Below are 20,299 nucleotides of genomic sequence, written 5' to 3' on the forward strand. Positions count from 1 at the left end.
CTAGGGTTTGCTTTCAGGAGCTTTTGTTCCCTGAGTGCTTTCCGTAGAGTTCCGGAGGACGGGAATACAAATGGCAGCCTCCTGGTCTCTGGCCCGGAGGAGCCGAGAGCCCGGGGCCCCACTCCTCAGTGCGCCCTGAGAGAACAGCGCCCAGTTACTCCCGTCTGCCTGACCTCCGGTCGCGCTCCGAGCTCACTGAGCCTGCGACCGGTTCAAGGTCACCCCAAGCTGCGAGCTTACTGTCGGCTCTGTCTCTATAGCTGGCTTTCCCGTTCTAATACCCGCAAGCTCTGCGACACTCAGACACCCCCATCCTTCTGTGACCCTGCGGGATCTGAGGCCACGCTGACCCCGCGTGGGCTTCACCCCAGTTTAGCCTCTGGAGCGATGTCCCTCAGCGGAACAGACTTTTAAAAGTCCTGATTTTGTGCGCGGTTGCCGGGAGCCGGCCCCTCCCCCCGGGGTCTAGCTTCCCGTCGCTTTGGATTCACTTCTCTGCTGGTCCTAACTTTCAGAAAGTGGTTGTTTTTCTGTTTCCAGAATTGCTGTTCTTCTTCTCTTCGATCTGCCGATGGATTTTCAGGTGTTTGCAATCTTTAGATAAGCTATCTAGCTGATCTCCGGCTAGCTGAAGTAGTCTCAGCCTGCTACTTCTCCGCCATCTTGTCTCCTCCCCCCCATGGCATATTCTTGATGGCATCATCCTCTCTTGGAAGGGGAACACGGTCTGTGTTTTTTTAGCTCTTGGCCCTTTTACAGATATTTTCACTCCCAAATAACTGTTGTGAATGGACAGACCCGGGTCTTCCTTTCATTTTGGAGGGGCTCCTTCCTCACCATGAGAAGTCCTAGGTTTGGGCAGCATAAGCTATTTCTGCTATAGGTCTTGGAGACAAATACCCATTTTCCTTTGCTCCTTCATTCTGAAGAGAAATGAGTACTGAGATGAATGGAATTGCAAACTGCTGCCCCCTTCCCCCCAATTCATGGGTTGAAGTCCTCACCCCTGGTATCTCAAGACATGACCCTATTTGGAGATGGGGACTTTAAGAGGTATGTAATGTCAAATGAGGTATTTAGGGTGGGCCGTAATACAATATGACTGCTGTCCTTATGAGAAGAGGAAATTTGGATACCTGCACAAACGGAAGACTATGTGAGGACACAGGAAGAAGATGACCATCCAGGAGCCAAGGGGAAAGGCTTCAGGAGGAACCAGCCCTGCTGATACCTTGATCTTGGACTTGCAACCTCCAGCTCTATGAAACATTAAGTTTCTGTTGTTTAAGCCCTGCAGTGTGTAGTATTTTGTTATGGCAACCTGATCAAACTAATACAGACACCATCTTTGTTCAGTCTGAAGAAGACCAGGATCAGTGCATATCCCACAGGGAGAGTCACAAATAAAGAGGTTTCTGGTCTAGTTGGGCCCCAGGCCTCATTCATTAGAGAGAGGGCTTGTGGCCCACATATTGTTGGATTTAAGTCAGCAGACTTACAGGGACAAGGCCTGTAAATTACAAACAGAGTGTCTTAGTCCTGCCACCTTTCCTGGCCTTCTGCCCCAGCAGGAAGAACCTGTGACCACTCAGGTGAGTGACTCATCAAGGATTGGGATTCTGGCCAAATACCTTTCGAACTCATCACACAGCTAACACTATCTGCCATTTAGATCTTTGCATTCAGGGGAAAATATGTTCTACATTCCCAATGACAATGTGTAGTGCATTTTTGGACTGCAACTTGTTTAAATTGAGAAGTGCCAATATTTGTAGATTTCTCCCTGGTTAGTACCAGGCCTGACCCTGTTTAGCTTCCGAGATCAGACGAGATCGGGCGTGTTCAGGATGGTATGGCCATAGACTATTTGTAGATTTCTGATGAACATTCAAACTGTATATACTTTTTACTGACACAGCCCATAGACTTCCACCTTTTCATGCTAGTGTAGACCATTCTTTTCAGAGTTAGTACTACTTGCTGCACTTCTCTGTCACATTGAGTAAATAGTTTCAGAGGATTTTGCAGAAAAGCTGAATGCTGAAAAGTCCTTCTTGGGGTGCCTGGGTGGCACAGTGGGTTAAAGCTTCTGCCTTCTGCTCAGGGATCAGTCATGATCCCAGGCCATGGGATTGAGCCTCACATTGGGCTCTCTGCTTCACGGGGAGCCTGCTTCCCCCTCTCTCTCTCTCTGCCTGCCTTTCTGCCTACTTGTGATCTCTGACTCTCAAATAAATAAATAAATCTTTAAAAAAGCACTTAAAAAAAAGATTTTATTTATTTATTTGACAGAGAGAGAGAGAATGCAAATGCAGAGGAAGAGGGAGAGAGAATCCTCAAGCACATTCCCTGCTGAGGATGGAGCCCGAGTCAGGGTTGGATCCAGGGATCCTGAGATTATGACCTGAACCAAAATCAAGAGTTAGACACTTAACCAACTGAGCCACACAGGTGCCCTGAGAAGTCTTTCTTTTTTGTGGTACCAGAGATTCTTTCTTTCTTTATTTTTTTAAAGGTTTTTTCTTTTTTTAAGATTTTATTTATTTTTTTGACAGACAGAGATCACAAGTAGGCAGAGAGGCAGACAGGGGTGGGGTGGGGGAAGCAGGCTCCCTGCTGAGCAGAGAGCCCGATGTGGGGCTTGATCCCAGGACCCTGAGATCATGATCTGAGCCAAAGGCAGATAGATGATTAACCATCTGAGCCACCCAGGCATCCAGTACCAGACATTCTTAACAATCAGAAAGATTGGGAAATTTTAATTTTCAGTATTTGAGATTCTGTCTCCCACTGATATGAAAATATTCATTTTGGAATGTTGAATGCTGGTTCAATGAAGATGAGACAATGCCTTTCTTAGTGACTTGCCATGAAGTATTCTGTTCTCTTTAGTGTTCTTTACTGTCATATGAAGGAGAGTGAAAAAATACCTACTTCTTGAAAAGAGTAAACGAGTTCAATTCACATTAGTTAAAGGCTGAAAAATAGGTAGTATTTGTAACCAGATCATAACTATCAAATCCTGCTTTGGGTTTGACAAAAATGATCAGACAAACATTTACTGAAGGCTCACCCTGCTCCTAGCACTGAGCCAGGATCAATGAACCATCATGCCTGCCCTCAAGGAGCTGACAATCTAATAGATCGGACTCACAGTATTGAAAAAATTCTATTGGATACTTATTAGTTACAGAAATGAAAGAAGATAATCAAATAAAGTGCTTAGCCACATACTAGGCATATGATCCAATGTTTCATAAATGTTGGCTGTTATGGCCATTATTATAAAAATAGCAAAAGACATATAATGATCTACTTGTTGCCTTTTCATTTGCTTTATCCTGTAGGCAGCTCTGGGACAATGCCTGGAAAATAATGTTAATTATTACAGAAGTCTGTAAACACCTTCTCAAGTGTTTCGTGACTGCAGCATCACCTTTTCTACCTAGGGATAAAAATAAACATTCACTCTCCCTGGGTAACAGTATTGCATTTTGCAATTCAGATTTTATATTTGAGTGCCTTCTTAACAGCTCTGCCAATATATTCATCTTCTGTGGGTCTTAGGACTCAACTTTGAGATTTCTGAGCACCTGTTCCCCCATCTTTTTGCCAGCATTAGCTAAATTATCTACTGACTTTTTAAATGAAGGATGGCCTCAAGATTCAGGGATTTTGGATGTTGTTTCACTTATATTTTTGCAGCATCGAGGCATGCATTTATTGCAAAAAGTATGCAACTACACCTTAATGCTGAGGCCCAGAAGAAGGCAGAGAAGCAACTCACTGATAGGAATGCTCATGCTCTATTCCTTCATGGTCCTTTGTGCCATTATGGCTAGAAGAAGGGCTGGAGGTAAGGAGGCAAACATTTGAGGGATGGCCGTCTTGTAAGAATAAATCCCTCCTACTTAAAAATGCCCTTGCTGCAGCTTCCTCTGACTCTGTTGGCTGACTGACTCCTGCTATGGACAGGGCATGACCTCAGGCATGGCTTTCTATTGTGACCACACTCTAATCCCAGCTCCCACACTATTATGCCACACTGGGACATCCAAACACAGCTCCCTCTTCTGCTCTCATCAGCAGGGATTTCTCCCACAGCTGGACCACATCAGGGCCTGCTGAATAGCCACATGGGATCCATTTTCCACCATCAACTCCCGTTATTGAGGACAGATGTGCATCCTGAAATTTAGGTCCATCCCAACTGCAATGGTCATGGGACACTTGATAAACTCTGCACTTTAGTGGCAGGAAAAAACCAAACAAAACAAAATAAAAGAAAACCCTCACTTTCCAAACTTCTCTGGGCAAGCCTGATCATGGAATCAAAGACCCTGCTTGCCTTTTTCTTTAACATAGAAACTCTTTAATTAAATGTGGATTTGTTTTTCACTCCATAGGAGAAGAGCACATTTTTATCTTTTATGCATGTTGAAGAACGTGTTTATTGAACAAAGGAAACAGACTGAAATCTCGTTGGATAGGCTCACAGGGTGGTGAAGATGGACTTGGAGAAAGACAATATTTCGCAGGGAGAATTTTTACAAGAAATCCTAAGAACAAGAAGGTGATAAGAACCTTAGGGGTCTTATCATCCCTAAGCAGGCAGGCAATGGGTTAATTGTGGGTTAGTCTGTGTAGGAAGTGAATGTGCTTTCGGTAGGAAAACCCTCAGGTCTGGTCCTGGTCTGTGGACATGGAGTCAAGGAGGACCCTGGGGAAACCCACTGGTCCCCAGGCACCTCATCCTTTTCTCACTAAAATACAGAGGGCTTGGCTGACCTCTATGGTCTCTTTAAGGGTTAAAGGTCAGCATCATTTTCTCGCTGTCTGGGTGGATGCTTTTCTCTGTGTGGAGGCACGCATCCCCGTGCACGACCTTCTCACAGCTCTCACGTTGGGCACTAGGTGTGACTACTTCCACTCTCCTCATTTCTCCCCATCGGGGTGGCCTCTGTCACCTCCTGTCTCAATTCCGGAAAGCAGAGCAGTGTTAGCATATGGTGGACACCCAATTTGTGATAATGATGGAGAGAGGCAGGACGAGGAAGGAAGAGAAAGGAAACAGAGGAAGGAAGAAGAGAAAAGAGGGAAGGACAGAGGAGAGAAGCAGGAGAAGGATACTTGCTATTCTGTCCTCAAAACTCTCCCCCCAGCAAGTGTGGGGACTGCCAGATTCTTTTTTTCTTCCAACTCTTTAGTTCAACCTCCTCCTTCCCGTGTTCCTTGGCATAGAAGACCAGTTTGTTCTAATGTGAGTAATTGTGTTGACTCTTTCAGGAAACATGTTTATTTTAATTGGATTTCCTGAGGATAACACCTGCAATGGAGAATTCAGGGCTATAAGGCAGCCAATTGGAAGAAATGCAGGGTCCCTCAGTCAGGATTGCGTAAGTGATTTCCCACTGCAAATGCTCACAGTGTCCACATTAGGAAAGAGCTTTGGTGTTGCCTGTTTGGGCAGAGACAATATGGACTTACCAAATAGTGCCTGTCCTCTTTTATGGTGAGTTGGGGGAGCCAATGGCTGTGAGCAAAAGGCCTAGGACCCCTTTCAGGTGAAGGCAGTGAAAAACAGAGATGTCTGCCCTACCTCTGGTCCCCTCTTCAGTGGTCTGGAGACCGAGTATTCCACAGAGAGGGGCTTTGGGATGCAGGAGACTGGCTTTGCCTCAGTGACAAATAGGCATTTATTAGGTCAGGCCAATGAGATTTAGAGATTTGCCTCGTTGGAAGTTAGTATTAATTTCCAAGACTAATACACACATCCTGCTACAAAGCAAACAAAAGAACACCTTCACAGCAAGATTTCTAAAGTTTTGGGTGAAGCATTCCTGCTCAGAAGGTAAATGTAAATTTGCATCTTTCTTCACAGGGAGGACAATATTTCTTCCCCATTGTGAAATGAATATCAAAGTTGAAGAAATCAATCCTTTCTCAATTCATATATTTGTAAAAAAGTAAGATGGTGCAGAGTCTGAAAGTATGATTTCGTATCAAGTTGGAGAAGATTGCTATAATTCCCCTGGGCATAGTCAAGTCACTTCATTGAGCACATAATATCTCATACTTAAAAAAAATGCTATGTATGTTCTCATTTCACCTGAATGCTCTTTATACTTGTCTATCTACGAGAGGTTAGGCGGTGAGTGGCATACTAGTAGGATGTGTTCGAGCAAATCTCGATTCTGACAGTTCCAATTCTGAGCTGGGGGACAGGGTAGGAATGGGGAAGGCGCAAGATATCTCATATTACTCTCTTTTGCCCTTAGCTGCTTTCTCCCCATCTCCAGTCTGCTGCTGTTTGCCATGCAGAGATAGAATTGTTCCGTGGACGGAGGTAAAAGGAATTTCTCCTTCAAAATACCATCAGAACTGTTCTGTACTTGGATTTGAGGGCCCAGATACCCAGTAACAAGAGATTTAGGCCCTAACCCTGTTTTTGCTGGTTTGCCTACTGATGCCACCCAGCCAAGCTCTGCACACTCACGTGAGATTATGCAATGCATGACACAAAATATGTGTGGTCCCAAGCAAGTATAGGGCAGCTTCTTCTGAGGACTTTAGCTATATGCAAAGATGTGGGAACAGAGTTAAGGATCTCAACTGGTGGGTAATTCAAAACATTCATGTCATATCAAAGCATATATAGGGAATGTCATGGATTAAAAACACAACATTTATTAGGAGTGTTGAAATTGAAACATTGACTTCAGGGACAAATTATTATGGTTATTTTTGCTTACCATCACGCCCCTTAAATTTCCGTCCCCAGACTTATGGGACTCTATATTCATTGTTCTTTGTTGTTAGGTATACTTTGATGGAAGTATTTGGGAAGCAATGCGTGTCAGAAGGGTCTCAGATGGCCCTGGTTATATTTTCCTCTGGGCAATATTTGTCTCTGTACAGTTTAGAGCTTTTTTTTTTTAATTAAAAAAAATTTTTAGCTTTTTAAAAAAATTTTTTTTAGGGAACATATTACAGCAGTTTATTTATTTTTTGAGTCTATTTTTTATTTATTATTATTTTAATTTTTTATTATGCTATGTTAGTCACCATACAGTATGTCAGTTTTTGATGTAGTGTTCCAAGATTCATTGTACTGTTTAGAGCTTTAAGAAAAACTTAATGTTCAAAATATTCTATAGATTTGCATGTAAGAGCTCTTCAAATATCTACTGAACATTTAAAAATAAGGGATGGTTCTCAGTGATCCTGAGAATTAGAAAATGATCATTGTAATTGGTCAAACAGGTTATAAATCCTGAGGAAAGTTTCATGTCTTTGGAATAAAGACACTATATGTGAATCCATTTTAGCCAGAGATCTGTTGTCGGTAGTGGGTCTTCTGCAAGTAACTTTGGGATATAAAGGCTTTGAAGTCTGGGGCATGTAAAGGAGGGGTCACTGAAGAGCAGTTTGCCTTCCTGGGAAGAAGCCCTTTTCCTGAAACCCCACGAAAGCAGCATCTTTACTGAAGATGTGTGTTTCGTGCTCTGCTATTCCCCTTCTGAGCTGTCTGAGAATCCAAGTGACAGAAGCTGCTTGGCCCACAATGATGGGCTGCCTCTTGTCATTTCAGGGCACTTACATCTGGCTCTTGGACTGTTGTACAATTTGATTAACGGTGTCTCCTGTTTAGGTAACAATTAACAGTTTACAAAGTAATACACATTAGAATCAGGAGTTTAGGCCTGGAAGGAATATTAGCAATCTCTAATAGGAAAGATATTAAGAATACCAAAGATTCTCATCGCCTTCACTTTGCAGTTGAGGGCATGGAGCTCCACAGGAGGGCTGGGGTGACTTGCCCAAGATCACACAGTGGCACAGTATCGTGGGGGCTAGAAGGGGTCTTCCATGCCCAGTCTTTCTGCTCCCCACAGGACATCACAGCACCACAGGCGTAAATGTGTCTTTGCCTCAGGGGTGATGGGCAGAGAGGCAAGCCCATGCCACTGGCCGTCTTGTACCAACCTTTCCAACAACCCTTTGAGGTAGGATGGACATGTGATGTATGTAATTAAGAGCATCTTTAAGTGACAGAAAAAGAAACTGAGCCTCAGAAAACATGGGCACCTTGTTTAAGCCACACGTCTGGTGAGTGACAAAACTGGGACAGAATACAGTTACTCCAGCCTCAAGATCTTTCTACGCCCATGCTGCCTCAGTGCCCCAAACACTGTCATGGTCCAGGGTGTCCAAAGCCTGCTGAGCACCTTTAGGGCAGCTGGAAGCCTTTCATGCACGTGGAGGAAAATCTAATCACCAACAACTGGATGAAAAATTTCTAAAAAAGAAATAATTATCGGGATCTGTTATTCACACAACAAAAGAGTAATTTCCTAGCGTTGCCTAGGCAAAGATAGTGGATTTTGCAACAGGCTTTGCAGAAGGAAAAGTGCGGATTTTGTCAGTTGTCACCTTTGGCCCACTATCTTGCCACCTGCTGACTTTAAGAAAAATTTGTCTGAAGATGAGGATTAATGTAATGGCTGATTCCATTACTTCTGTACTTTTTGGATGAAATTTGATCATTCTGCTTCACATTCCTTCTCCTCACCTGCTCTGGAAAGCAAATTGAATTCTTTGAAAGAAAATTCAGTGCAAACCAGAACACATACAGAACCAGCCTCTACCCCTCCTTTTAAAAACTGAGGGGCTCCTCTTAGCCACAAAGGCTTCTCTTCTGCTTTGTTTACATTGCACAGTTTATTCCATTAAGGTCCAATTTCAGGGGCTCAGGGAAACCCAGATGGCTCGAGCCTGGCTGCTCTGAAGAATATATGCACCCGCAAGGAAACAATTTCTTAGACTAACTTCCTCAAGGATTCCCTTTAGCATTCACTGGCAACGCTGCTCATGGAGAGCTCCCCAACCTTTAAATGAGCTGGATGTTCTTTTTTGACGGAGCCCATCCAAGCGAGGCGTCTGGGTGCTAATCTTGCTTCCCAGCCCGTGTGGGCTCTGGGAGAGCCTGGGGAGGTCATCCCTGCTGCAGGGGCTCTTCCCGCCTCTTCTCCCTACCACGTTGTTCCCCCTGCTCAGGCTGCAGCTGCTCGGGAACTCAGCAAAGAAAACGGCATCCAATGGGCTGCATCCCACCCTGCCCACCACCATTTTTTCATAGGGTTTTTTAATATGTATACAACACATAATCAATACTCTTTGCCTTTGAAACATCTAGTTACAGGATTTTGAAATACAAGAGATTCATATGTTTCATTTCACAGTTGGGTAAACTGAGGCTCAGGGAGGTTAAGTGACAGGTCTCAGCACCCCAAATCAGCAAATACTAGAGCAGAGCAGGAATCCCACCCTGGGGATTCAGTCCAGAACAACCGTGAGCTGCAGTCTTTTTTTTTTTTAATGAAATAAAAGAAATTTACATGAACTTTTAAAAAATGAAACAAAAGAAATTTACATGCCCCCCGCCCCCTGGCCTGCACTCTTAGCTGTGGTGTAGCTACATGCACAGGGCTCATGGCTTCAAGCCCTCCTTCCTTGAAGGGCAGACTCAATCTTCTCTGCTGACCCTGAGCTACTGGAATACTTCCCTTTTTGAATCTCTTATAGTCCGTGTCATACACATTGACACTGAATGATTCTTGTGCTGTTCATGGCTATTGGTTTCCTCCTCCCAGTGAACCCAAAAGAATGACAGGGAAGGGATCTCGTCATGTGTTTCTGTCTTCAGGGTAAAACAAGATGGCGCCTACAATGAATATTGGTCGATTGAGTCATTGATTGACATGTATACTTTGGCTGCTGTCTCACTGTAAGTCATGAGATTATGTGCTACATTGGTCATGGTGGTTCTGGTGTATTCTGTGATCTGACTGTAGGCAACCCAAGTCTGTCTGTTCATCTTAAGGGGCCCCTTCTGGCTGCCATCTCTCCTGTTGCCCCCGAAGCCCATTGTTCTGAGTCTTTGCAACTACTCACCATCCACCAATCTTGCCATATGTACCTGCTCCTGCTCCTTGCTTCCTTCTCTCTCAGATGCTCTTCTCCTTTACTTCTCCTTCAAAGGTCTGCTCATTGCCACCTCCCCTGGAGGTAAAATCATTTTTATTTCCTCTGTTCTCATCCATGCTCCTAGCCCCGGGCTTCCCTCTGAGTCTAAAACTTGCCTCCTTGCGTCGTGGTCATTCGTTTGTGAGTCTTTCTCCCCTGCCAAGTCTGGGTGCTCCCAGAGGCCCAAGACCTGTCTTAAGCATCTTTGCACCTACCCTGCCCTGGGCCCTGGCACAGTGCTTGGAGCTGCAGTGCCTGGAAATCGGTTTTGAATGAGCGGGTAATTTAACTTGCTGTGTGAGATGCGCCAGCAGGAAGAGTGTCCACAGAGCGGATGTGGGAGGAGCCGATGACTGGACCTTGGCACGTGCTGAGCTCTCACTGCAGACCAAGGAACCACCATGAGGGTTGTGGGAGGTTTCCTGACACCAGAAGACCCAGGCCCCATCCTCAGGGAACTTGTCATCTATTGGGACAAATAAGTCCAGAGGTGAGTTTACTGCAATGAAACTTAAACTATAAGAATCTCATCTCCCCACACCATTTCGAAGGGCCTGCTTCCACTGAACTTGAAATTGTGTGTTTTCTTCCTTAAAGAGAGCTCATAAAAATGCAGGACTTTCACTGGCATGAGTAGGGTCTGCTCTTAGACTACGGGTGTCCCTGGGGTCTACCTGTGGGAGGAGTGACAGCATCCCTTTCTAGGGCCTGCACCAGGAGGGAGAGTTCGCATGGGGCTCTTCCTGAGGGCTGGCAGATCCTTCAGGAGATGAGACAGTGGGTTCTGCCAGCTCCCAATTCCCTCTTTCACAGTTAAACCAAGGAACCTTTTAGGAAAAAGTATAGAATTGATACTCTGTGGTATCTGCCTCAAAAAAGAAATAAATTCTGCACAGCATGTTTTAATTGTGTTACATATTTTTCAAAGTTCCTTTGTGTTTGTCATGCTGTTAGGTCCTTCTACGGGCCCTGGAATGTAGGTTGAGGAAAGTGTCATGTCTATTAGTAGACAAAGAAACTGAGTCCAAGGTCACTCATGTTGGGTCCCAGAGCAACCCGTGTCAGAGTTGAGGTAGAACTTGAGTCTCTTGATTAACCTACATTTTGTTTCCTGCATGAGCTTTAGAGAGGAAAAACATCATAAGTCATGTGTGGAGAGGGGGGTACTTTTTTCCTCCAAAAGGGTTGTGAACATGGGAGCTGGCCTCCTAAGTTTGGGAGAGGTGATCAAAGAGGAAGGGGCCAAGACAGGAAACACACTATGTGTCGTGTGTGTATGGTGTGTATGTTGAGGTGTGATGTGTGTGCGTGTTCATGTGTGGTTAATTGTGTGTGTGGCTTGTGTTTGTGGGCATGCCTGTGTGGTACATGATTTGTATGTATACCATGTGTGTGTTTTGCAGTGTATGTATGGGGTTTGTGGGGTGGGTGTGTACATACATGTATGGTGTGTGATGTGTGTGTGTGTGTGTATTTTGTGGTGTCTTTGTGCATATATGTGTGCAGGTTTTGGGGGTGTGCTCCACCTTGAAAGATGTATTTAGGCAAGAAGATTGTAGATGAGCTGACATACCATGAGATGGAAATTTGGGGGAAGAGGGAACCAAAGGAATTTAAGGACGGCAGGGATTTGATTCTTTGTCAGGTTTCGTGGATTATTCTGAATTTAGGATTGAAAGAGGCAGCTGGAGTTTAGATATTTTTAGTAATTACCACCTTTTTAATACTTTGGTTCCCAATTTAGTGTCCCCTCCCTAGAGAAATGAAAACATGTCATCCTGCTTTCATGCCAATTTTGCTGTGTGAAACAAAAGAGGTCATGGCCGTCCTTTCCAAGGGCTGGGGTGACTAAACCTGAGGCTTATTAGAAATTCCTGCCTGCATTTTCCTAGCAAATACAAAGTGCTTCAGAAACATTTTTGAATACATCTTCCTAATCTATTCAACAATACTCAGTATCTGTAAGAGCTAAGGAGAAGGGCTCACAGTGGTAGTGCTGGATTTGTCTAGCTCTGGACGACACTTCCCTTATATAGGGAACACGTCGAGGCTGAAGATAGTATCAGGGCTTGTGTCCATGAAACACAAATACCAGCACCTCCTTTCTTAGGGCCATCTTACGTGGCAGATGCCGTATCGCAATGATTTCTTCAATTAGTAGTTGTTTTTTTAAAAAAAGATAATAAGTTCATAGCAGCAATGGCCACAATCGCCAAACTGTGGAAAGAGCCAAGATGCCCGTCAACAGATGAATGGATAAAGAAGATATGGTTCATATACACAATGGAATATTACTCAGACATCAGAAAGGATGAATACCCACTTTTGCATCAACATGGATGGGAATGGAGGAGATTATACTAAGTGAAATAAGTTAAGCCGAGAAAGTCAATTATCATATGGTTTCACTTACTTGCGGAGCATGAGGAATAACATGGAGGATATTAGAAGAAGGAAAGAAAAAGTGAATTGGGGGAAAATGGAGGAGGAGACAAAGCATGAGAGACTGTGGACTCTGAGAAACAGAGTTTTGGAGGCGAGGGGGGTGGGGGGTGGGGTGAGCCTGGTGGTGGGTATTAAGGAGGGCACGTATTGCATGGAGCACTGGGTGTGGTGCATAAACAATGAATCTTGGAACACTGAAAAAAATAAAATTAAATTAACAAAAAAGACAATGAAATCCCAGAAGATATCCTACACTGCTGATGTATCTTGACAAAGATATCGGGCTGCAAATCAAGCAAGTCATGCACGTTTCCTGAGTGGGATTAAAATTGGGGTCCCCAGTGAGCTTTCTGATCATGGTGCCTGGTTTGTAGCCATTAGCCTAGTGTATTCTTTTACTGTCAAGTGTCTGCTTTAATTTATAGCTGGGTGATACATACGTCTTCATAAATAGATGCATATCTTTGAATTCCAATGCCAGATAAAGCTTAGCAGTCTAGTTGAGGGTCAACACAGCCAGAGACTGAGCTGCAGGAGAAGAGGGAAAGAGGTGGCCTGGCCATTCTGGGTCCCAGGGGAAGGGGACGCAGTGCCATTTTTAGGCCAGGGTGTGGGTGGGGGTGGGACCAGAGGCCTGGAGCCACGGAAGGTGAGTGTGGAGACAGTGGTTGCAATCGGATGGATTAGGGGAGATGAAAAAAGGCGAAAGATGAGAGGTAGGGGATTAACAGACAAGAAGTGTCAACTCCCCAAGAGAAGCCTTGGGTTTTATGGAATGTGCTCCATGTAAAAAATAACTGCATTTTGATGTCTCTTCCAGGCTTTTCATAGCCAGACAGCTGCAGAGGCAGAGAAAAATGCAGAGGCCCAAATGGGAGGCGTGTATTCAGAAGCCCGACCTGCGGGAAAGGTCCCAGGCGGCGACCCGAGCACCGAGCTTTCCCTTACATTATGCACAACCTGGATATTTGGACCTGCTGCTCAGTGGATCCTGTCCTTCTGTGAAGGTGTCATTATACACTTAAAAAAATGCACTTGCATGGTAAGATCCAACCTCTTCTGTTAAACAGGTAGTTAGACAATGCAGTGCCTCTTGATAGTTAAGTGTGGCTAAACGTGTGCAATGCCTCCACACACATGTGCGTGCACACGCACATGTTCTGAGATGGTTTAACTTGAGAGTTCAGCTCTATCCTTGGGTACTGTTAAAGTATTTAATATGAGCCCATTTACAAACAAAAGGACTGTCACTTTGATGCCTATGCACGGAAAGAAAGATGTGCTTGTTGGCCACCAAATAGCTCCGTTTCCGTACAGTTAATCTTAGGAGCTTCTGTTCATGCTCAATTCTGATTTCCACTTTGCAGAGACTTGCCTCTGCTGTTTGGACAGGTGAGAGCATCAAACACACAATTCTGTTAAAATTATAGCTTGTTTGTGTGAGGCAGAAGCATTTTAGCATGTTATCAGTTACTCCTACTGTCTATTTTGATGGCTTTTTATTTATGAAATATTGGCATATTTTTATCTGCAAGTCTTCTCAGTTGTTTTTGGAAGAGAGATTTGGAGAAACATGAATGGTGGGCGCAGCCATGGACAGCCCATTCTAAATTAAATGATCTTGCCATTTTATTTTTAAAAAAGAGAAATTAGCACGAGTTCATTTAATGTCTTGCAAGGTCCAAGCCAGAAATAATTCCATAATCCTAAAGGACTGCTCCTCTTTAAGACTAAAAACATCTCTTTAAATAAATGTGCCTTTATCTTAGCATTTTGCATTCTTTTATATTTCTCTGGGCATTGGATTTTGGGCTCTGTTTAGTGCACATCCCTTTCTTCTAAATTCTCCTTAAAACTAATCTCTTTTGGGGAGTCTTTCCAGAACGTTGTGTCTCAGCATTCATACTTTTTATTGTGTGTACAGAGGGAATTTGTTTTTCTCACTTGATTCTGCATGGCATGGGGGCTGGATAAAAGTGGGCATGTCTTTTATCCAAAATATAAAAAAAAGTTTTTCAGAACACCCGATTAAAACCAACCACAATGCTGAGAGGACTGCTTGGGACAAGAAATCATTTGCATGTCAAGGTTCTTTCATTCTTTATGATAACCTGCTGCTAGAAATACTGCAGCTCCTGGATGAGCCCGACCTAAAACTGATATCCAGCAGTGAAATTTGAATTTCGATATATGTTGTATAATGAGACCCACTTAAAGTCCTTTGAGCCTAAAATCTCATGAAAACCATTTCTGTAAGATCCTTTCCATATTTCCTGTTTCTAGGGATGTAATTAGATTTATGTATGACTTACGAGGCTGTTGTAGCTTTGGTTATAGTTACAAAGAGGGTGGACTCCGGTCAGAACTGTAACATTGCCAAGTGCCTTATTGGCGCCCTTTTCCCGGGTACCCATTTGATTTCCCTGGGACCCCATTTCAGGGTCCACTGGGCCAGATACTGTCCTTGGCTGAGGCCCCACTTTATTCTGTGATTCCAATCCCCTTCTTATCTGTTTGTTTGTATGATCATTCATTCATTCATTCTTTCATATAACAAATACTCATTGAGAACCAGGTTCTACTCTACTCGGAATTTAGAAGAGGACAGAATTGCCACGGTTAAGACTTCATCTGTGCATAAGTTACAGAAGTAATTAATTCCTACCACAGCAGGTTGGGAAAGTGGGGAGGGGTGTCTGAGGAGAGCGAGGAGTAGGAGCAGGGTGTGAAGGGCAGGTGCAAGAGGCAGGAACCCTCTAACAGGGAGTCTCCAGGGGGAGGCAAGGAATCTGCTCTTCTAGAATCCAGCAGGAAACTGGTGTGCTGGAGCAGGAAGGGCAGGTGGGTGCGTGCAATGGTCCTTTACAACTTTGAAGATATCATAGAAATTGTACTTGACTAGTTTGCTTTGCATTTAGGCTACCATTTAAAAATATTTAATTTATTGATTGCTAATAATCTTAGGTAGTGTAAACCTCTTGGAAATATACTTAATATTTAGAAAAGTGCATTTCATTGTTAGTAATCAAAATTGCGACTCTCCAAAAATTTTCAACATTTCATATGGGATTTGTCAACTATAAATTGATTTCTTTTGAATTCATGTTTATGCATTTTCCTATTTCATCAAAGTTTTAGAATTTTCACAGTTCTCTTGCCTGTTTTTCAAGTAGCACATCCCCTCTGGTTTGCTAGTTCTAGGACCAGTATCCAAATTCTCTTTATATTGCTTTTGGTTTTGGTTCTCTCTCTAGGTCATTTCTTACTCGTCTCCCCCTTAGCATTCAATAGGTTAGCCCCCTCATTGTGCTCTGTGACTTGGCCTGCTTTTACATCTCTTCTCTAAAATTGTTTTCATTATGAATTATCTTATTTCATTATGTATAGTTCTTAAAAACTTCCACTATACTCCAGAATTTGCATGGATATACATTTCAAGTAAATCTGTTTATCCTTTCTTATCAATGTCTGCTAACTTGTCCTTAGCACATTTTTATTCAAGGCCTAGTCTATGCCTAACATGATGGGCTTTGGGAATATACAGATTAAATAAAATCTATAGCTTATTAATGCAGAGTCTAAATAATGGAACTTTATCTGTAGTCTCCTGTTCCTTTTAGGCAGCATTTTACTTAAATAAATGTTGTTTATTATACTATAGAAATGGATGACACACTCTTTATTTTTCTATAATGATCTGTTGTGGGATGTGATACTAGCTTTTTGTTTTCCTTCCAATGACAGGTAAGGCTTCATCAAGCTTTGGCATAAAATTATGTTTCTACTAACTGACTCTTTTTTTTTTTTTAGATTTATTTATTTTTCTTAGTTGGGGAGGGGCAGAAAGAGAGGGAGAGAGAGTATCTTAAACAGACTCTGAGCTGAGCTCAGAACCCCACCCTGAGGTCATGACCTGGGCCTGATGCTTACCTGACTGTGCCACCCAGGTGTCCCTCTACTAATTGACTTTAATGGCAAATATTGGCAGCACTTGACTTTTTATATGTTTGATTTTTGGAAGCTCAAAATTTATATCTTCTTAAAATTTACTAGCTAGTTCCTGATTTCTTTTTCCTTCTCTTTCTCAAGAAGAAAAAAAAATTACTACTCACACCTTGATTAGCTCTAAGCTACTTGTGGTTCCTTGAACTATTTAGGTCAAGTGACTTCTAAATGAGACCCATTCAGGTTCTTTGTTGAATGTGTAAGTACTGTTTTCCCCCAGCAAATACAATACCCAATAAAGCCAACTTTACTGTTATTACTTGGTGGGTGTTTTCCAAGATGGTCACTGGGATTTCAATGTTTGGCAAACTATGGTATGGTAACTGAAAAATTCTGCTGTTTTGGATAGAATTATGCAGTGCTCAATACATACAAGCTTGATGCTCTACCAAAACTGTAAATTGTAAAACATCGTAATTGTAATTGTTAAACAGCCAAGAAAATGTTACAAATATAGAATTTTAAAATATTATTTGCTTTTCCAATCAAGGTTCAGTTCAAAACACAGAATCCAGTTCAGGTATTTTAAGCAGAAATGACTTTGTTTTAGGGAGCTTAGGTGCCCACACAAGTACTGGAAAGACTAGAGAAGTAGGCATCAGGCTAGAACTCTGGAAATAATGCCTAGAACAAAATCTTTGTCCTAGTCCAGGACAGGGGAGTCTGAAGCTAGGGATGGACACTTGAAAGCAAGATCTGCTCCTTGTCTTACCTGCAACTGCCTCTTAATACCCAGAGGGGAAAAAAAACAAAAGGGATCAGTCCCTCCTCTACATTGCTTCTACCCTTAAAATCTTAACAACATTTTATATCATCAGGACCTTTAGCTGAAGGGGAGTCTGGGAAATGTAGTCCTTAGCCTCTCAGCTTCTACAGGGCACAGAAGTATTCTGGAAAGGGTTGAGAACGAGTGCTGAGTGCCAGTTCATTATACCCAGCAGAATTACAGAAGGGCAAAATAATGGATATGCAGATGGCTGCCACACAAGGAGAAGGCTTCTTGTAGTTTTTGTTACTGGAATCTTCTATCATCAGAGCAGTCAACCCTCCCCATATTTGTCACACTTGAATAATGACTGTCAAGAAAATTTTAGTAAGGTTTAGGTCTATTCAAAAAGGAAAGGGAAAGTGAAACATGAAGGTAACCTGAGGAGTATTAATGAAGTCAGTTTCATGCTAATATGCCCCAACCTCAACCCTCACTGCAGGCTGATGTAGGGGCAGCAAGCAGGGATCCAGCAGCATCTTCAATTAACACAAAATTCAAGTGGTACAAGGTCTCCTGGGAGCTGAAACATTCTGTGAACTGGGAAGCATTTGTAATCTAGGTACTTAGAAATATTGTCATGTTAAGTTTTCTTATAACCAGAGTCAACAAACACATCTTAGGCCCCAACCACGTGGAGCACCTTGTGTGGTGGGGTTTGGAGGTGATGCCAAAGCATAACAGGGCATCTTTGGATGAGGCAGAGAAACTCTGGCTAAGTTAGGTGAAAATTGTCCTTACTGCCTATTGCTTACGGGGTGACATTTCTTCAGGTCTTGAAGGATGCCCAGGATATCATCAGGAGAAGGTGTTGACTCTAGGCAGAGGCACCAGGATGGGTAGAGTTGCAGGGACCTTTTTGATTCAAAAAACTCAACACCCAGAAAAACAAAGAATCTGATTAAAATGGGCCGAAGACATGAACAGACATTTCTCCCAAGAAGACATACAGATGGCCAACAGGCACATGAAAAGATGCTCAACATTTTTCAACAAGAAACAACTATTGATGAGGATGTGGAGAAAAAGGAACCCTGGTGCACTGTTGGTGAGAATACAAACTGGTGCAGCCACTCTGGAAAACAGCATGGAGATTCTTCAAAAAGTTAAAAATAGAGCTACCCTATGACCCACAATTGCACTATCGGGTATCTACCCCCAAAATACAAAAACAGTAATTCAAAGGGATACACACACCCCTGTATTTATTGCAGCATTATTTACAATAGTTAAATTATGGAAGCAGCCCAAGTGTCCCTCGATAGATAAATGGATAAAGAAGATGTGATATCTATCTATCAGTCTGTCATCTATGATAGAATATTACTCAGTTTTAAAAAATGAAATCTTGTCATTTGCTAGGACAGGGATGGAGCTAGAGAGTATAATGCTTAGTGAAATAAGTCAGCCAGAGAAAGACAAATACCATATGATTTCACTCATGTGTAGAACTTAAGAAACAAAACAAAAGAACAAAGGGAAAAAGAGACAAACTGAAAAGCAGTCTCTTAACTATAGAGAACAAACTGATGGTTACAAGGGGAAGGCCGAGGGGTGGGGGGAATTGGGAGAGCACTTATTGTGATGAGCAATGAGTATGTATAGGGTTGTCGAATCACTATAGTATACACTTGAAAATAATATAACACTGTATGTTAACTATACTGGAATTAAAATAAAAAAACTTAATAAAAAACAAAAAAACCCAAATACTGTAATTTTCTTCTTGCTGTTTTGGCACTGGATAGAGAATGGCTGAGATTTATCATTCACCATAACAATTTTTGGGTACAATTTTATAAGGAAATTCTTGCTTTGGTTTCTAACAAGACCCTGTGGCCTCAAGAATCTGAAAAGATTTTGTGGTTTAGTTTTATTTTCATAGAAAGACCAAGAAAACCTCTGGAACACAAATTGATTCTGTATTTTAGGTTTGCTGTATAGCTTCTGACAACCACAGATCTCTCAAGCTCTCAAGCTTATGTTAACTGAAATGAGCAAGAATTCCTTCAAATTCAGAGAAGCCCGTGAATGCTGCAGCAAGTTCCCAGAATTCTGTTTACCTACAACTAGCCAAATGCCTCTTTTTAGTCCTCCGAGTTGGAACTAGGAGTCACCTATAATTTTATGTTTCTTGAAAGTTTTCCTGAGAAGTCACTTTTAAGTATCTCATTTTTTAAATTCTGTATCATATTTTTATTGCCTTTATATTTTCGGTGAACCATGCCTATAAATAGTTTAGCCAACTGGAATGGATTCTTTATCCAAAAGGGCTTTACTGTCTGATGAAAATTGTATTTTCTCAGGGAAAGAAAGAGAAGATGAGGCTGTTTTTTTTTTTTTTTCCTCCTGGGTACTTCCTCAGAGCTTTGATTCTGCAGTCTGAACCAACATTTGGGCATGAAATTTTTTGAGGGTTTTTTTTTTTTTTTTTTTAAGGCTTTAGTTCCCTTTACCCACATGACTTCTTTCATCCCCTCTCATATAATTATTCTATTTGTTGGAACCAAGACATGCTGAAACATTACAGGGAATGCTTCTCTCTCATGTAGACTGGAAGTGGGATATAATAGTCACCTAAAATACAGTGTGCTGGTACATTCTAAGTCTAGAATTTATGAATCTGGGAACTGGGAAGTGGTATTCGAAGGAACATCGAAGGAAGTGGTATCTAAGGAATAATTTGGCAATCTGGTTTTATTTTTTTCCCACTAGGAAAAGTAACATGATTATTTAGTATGTAATTTCTTTTGTCTCTCATTGGATTTGAAGCTGCCCTTAGCCCCTACGTGACTACAGGGGGTTTCCTTAACCCTCTGCACCCCTGGCTTCTGAAAGTGGGGATAATATTAGCAGCTAGCTCCCAGGGGTTACCAAGAGGATTACATGAAATTAAATTATATTCATAGAACTTTACAAGACTCTTCACAGCTCCCGGCACAGCGAGGGCACTAAATTAATGTTATTATTGCAATTAATGCTGTTAATGACTTTCGGTCAAGCTTGGGCCTATGGCCACTGCTTGTTTTTTATCTGCTAAATTTAAATAAATGCTGT

The 20,299-nt window shown here is 42.4% G+C and overlaps 1 long non-coding RNA gene across 1 annotated transcript in view; it reads left to right on the top strand.

Annotated features, from left to right (window-relative positions):
- The window catches only part of LOC132002868 (uncharacterized), a 36,101-nt gene extending 17,534 nt beyond the window's left edge, over positions 1-18,567 (top strand). Inside the window, exons 3-4 of the long non-coding RNA XR_009400045.1 lie at positions 13,292-13,513; positions 18,016-18,567. This is a non-coding gene — a long non-coding RNA (uncharacterized LOC132002868). The remainder of the gene's footprint in view (positions 1-13,291; positions 13,514-18,015) is intronic.
- The last annotated feature ends 1,732 nt before the right edge of the window (positions 18,568-20,299 follow it).

Source organism: Mustela nigripes, chromosome 15 (assembly GCF_022355385.1).
Source record: "Mustela nigripes isolate SB6536 chromosome 15, MUSNIG.SB6536, whole genome shotgun sequence".
Classification (NCBI taxonomy): domain Eukaryota; kingdom Metazoa; phylum Chordata; class Mammalia; order Carnivora; family Mustelidae; genus Mustela; species Mustela nigripes.